Below are 2500 nucleotides of genomic sequence, written 5' to 3'. Positions count from 1 at the left end.
ATCCAGTAGTTGATAAAGATTAGCATTGCATGGTAAAAGGCTTCATCAGAGAGATAATTTAAGGTTTGTGCAAATCAAAGTGCATGTCCCAGTCCATTAGCCAGGACAGCGGTCTGTGGCTGCTGGACAAGATCAAGAGAAAAACGTCTTACCTGATGGCACCCACGGTGCTTCTTTTGATTAGCGGCAAGTCGCACATGTAATGTTGCTCCAGAATAGATTATCTAAAGAACAGTCAAAGATAAAGTCAGTTTGGTCCTAGAAACTCGCTCCATCACAGATCACTGTCATTGGGAATAGACTAGTAAACATGCAAATTGAACAACAAAGATAAAAGGTCAAAAAGTTATTGAAACATAGACGTAGTCGGCAGGATTTGAACCTGCGCGGGGAGACCCCAATGGATTTCTAGTGCATCGCCTTAACCACTCGGCCACGACTACTCGGACGTCAAGCTGTTATGAGTTTCACACATGTTTTCTAATAGCACCATGATCAAGCTCAGTGATCAACCCTCTGGAAGACATTTCAGAAAATGAAAAGAAAATACAAGGTCTCAGTAAAATGCAAAAATCTGATTTAAAGTCATCATCAATGGGAACCATTCACAGTTTGAAGCTTTTCCCTCTTCATAATGTGGATTTGGAGTCAGTCAGCTCCAAAAACATCCTTAAAAATAATCCAAAAATGCTGAGAAGACTGAACATAATCATTTCCAAGTAAAAAAGACTTGATGTTCATTTGATCAGGTTTTGGAGCGTCTATTAACCATCTCAAGTTTCCAAAAATGTCCAGCGGTTAACTGAAATTACCATATCAATCTTCAGCTGTTTTTCACTTTGAACAGCTCCATACCTATAATACAAGTCAACGGTAAGGTTCGAAAGACCCTATAAAGGGTCCTGATTGACTTTTGTGTGCTACAAAAAAAGCCACAAAACACATTCAAAAGACGCCGAAAAGAATTTTTTAGAAAAACACCACCAAAAATGTTTATAAGGCACTTTAGGAAATTCTGGAAAACACAAGAAAAGATGGCTTAGAGAAAAATCAAAAACACTTCCTGAAGCCATTTTGGCTTCAAATCCTTGTCAGATTCACCCACTTGGAAAGAGTGTTATGTGAATATTGACTCAAGTCACAGAGTATGAGATTGCTTGGTATGACATAGACAATGAGTGACATAGACAATTTTAATTTTTGCTAATACTACTTGATTGACAGCTTTGACGATGGTATTCCATGAACTCTTTTTTTGTCTTTTATTATGTGGATTTTAAATTGCTTGTTTCATCATAAACATTGGGCATCGTCGATCTGAGTGCAGATGTAAAAATCGAAATGTGTGCCCAGGTTCCACTGAGATTTGAACTCAGATCACAGGATTCAAAGTCCAGAGTGCTAACCATTACACCATGGAACCAACCATTACACAGTCATGGCTGCGGCTTGTTGTGCTGAATAAAGCATATGAAATCGTGAACGATGGCGAAAACAGGCTCCAAAGCTGCAGTGCAAATCTGCAATCATACACAATGGTAAATTGATATCTTATAACCTTTCATTCCACAAATTTACCAACATTTCCACGATATCACAGCTAGGACAGTTTGAAATGTTGATGAAAAGTGGCTAGTAAAAAGATTGCTGTATCTGTTACTTGGAAAAAGTGTGAAAAAAATAAATTGCAAAACTTATACTGTTAGAAAACTCTTCATCCAGTAGTTGATAAAGATTAGCATTGCATGGTAAAAGGCTTCATCTGAGAGATAATTTAAGGTTTGTGCAAATCAAAGTGCATGTCCCAGTCCATTAGCCAGGACAGCGGTCTGTGGCTGCTGGACAAGATGAAGAGAAAAACCTCATACCTGATGGCACCCACGGTGCTTCTTTTGATTAGAGGCAAGTCGCACATGTAATGTTGCTCCAGAATAGATTATCTAAAGAACAGTCAAAGATAAAGTCAGTTTGGTCCTAGAAACTCACTCCATCACAGATCACTGTCATGGGGAATAGACTAGTAAACATGCAAATTGAACAACAAAGATAAAAGGTCAAAATGTTATTGAAACATAGACATAGTCGGCAGGATTAGAACCTGTGCGGGGAGACCCCACTGGATTTCTAGTCCATCGCCTTAACCACTAGGCCACGACTGCTCTGACGTCAAGCTGTTATGAGTTTCACACATGTTTTCTAATAGCAACATGATCAAGCTCAGTGATCAACCCTCTGGAAGACATCTCAGAAAATGAAAAGAAAATACAAGGTCTCAGTAAAATGCAAAAATCTGATTTAAAGTCATCATCCATGGGAACCATTCACAGTTTAAAGCTTTTCCCTCTTCATAATGTGGATTTGGAGTCAGTCAGCTCCAAAAACATCCTTAAAAATAATCCGAAAATACTGAGAAGACTGAACATAATCATTTCCAAGTAAAAAAGACTTGATGTTCATTTGATCAGGCTTTGGAGCATTTATTAACCATCTCAAGTTTCCA

General features: G+C 38.4%; 2 non-coding genes across 2 annotated transcripts; both read right to left on the bottom strand.

Annotated features, from left to right (window-relative positions):
• Positions 1–361: 361 nt before the first annotated feature.
• Positions 362–443, bottom strand: TRNAS-AGA (transfer RNA serine (anticodon AGA)). Its single transcript has one exon. It is a non-coding gene; the product is annotated as a tRNA-Ser (tRNA).
• A 908-nt stretch (positions 444–1351) lies between these two features.
• TRNAQ-UUG (transfer RNA glutamine (anticodon UUG)) lies at positions 1352–1423 on the bottom strand. Its single transcript has one exon. It is a non-coding gene; the product is annotated as a tRNA-Gln (tRNA).
• Between the last annotated feature and the right edge of the window lie 1077 nt (positions 1424–2500).

This window comes from Dendrobates tinctorius, unplaced genomic scaffold, assembly GCF_039654945.1.
Source record: "Dendrobates tinctorius isolate UK_male_01 unplaced genomic scaffold, ASM3965494v1 ptg000048l, whole genome shotgun sequence".
Lineage (NCBI taxonomy): Eukaryota > Metazoa > Chordata > Amphibia > Anura > Dendrobatidae > Dendrobates > Dendrobates tinctorius.
Note: the sequence above shows the minus strand (reverse complement) of the source record. Positions and strands in the feature narration are given on the sequence as shown.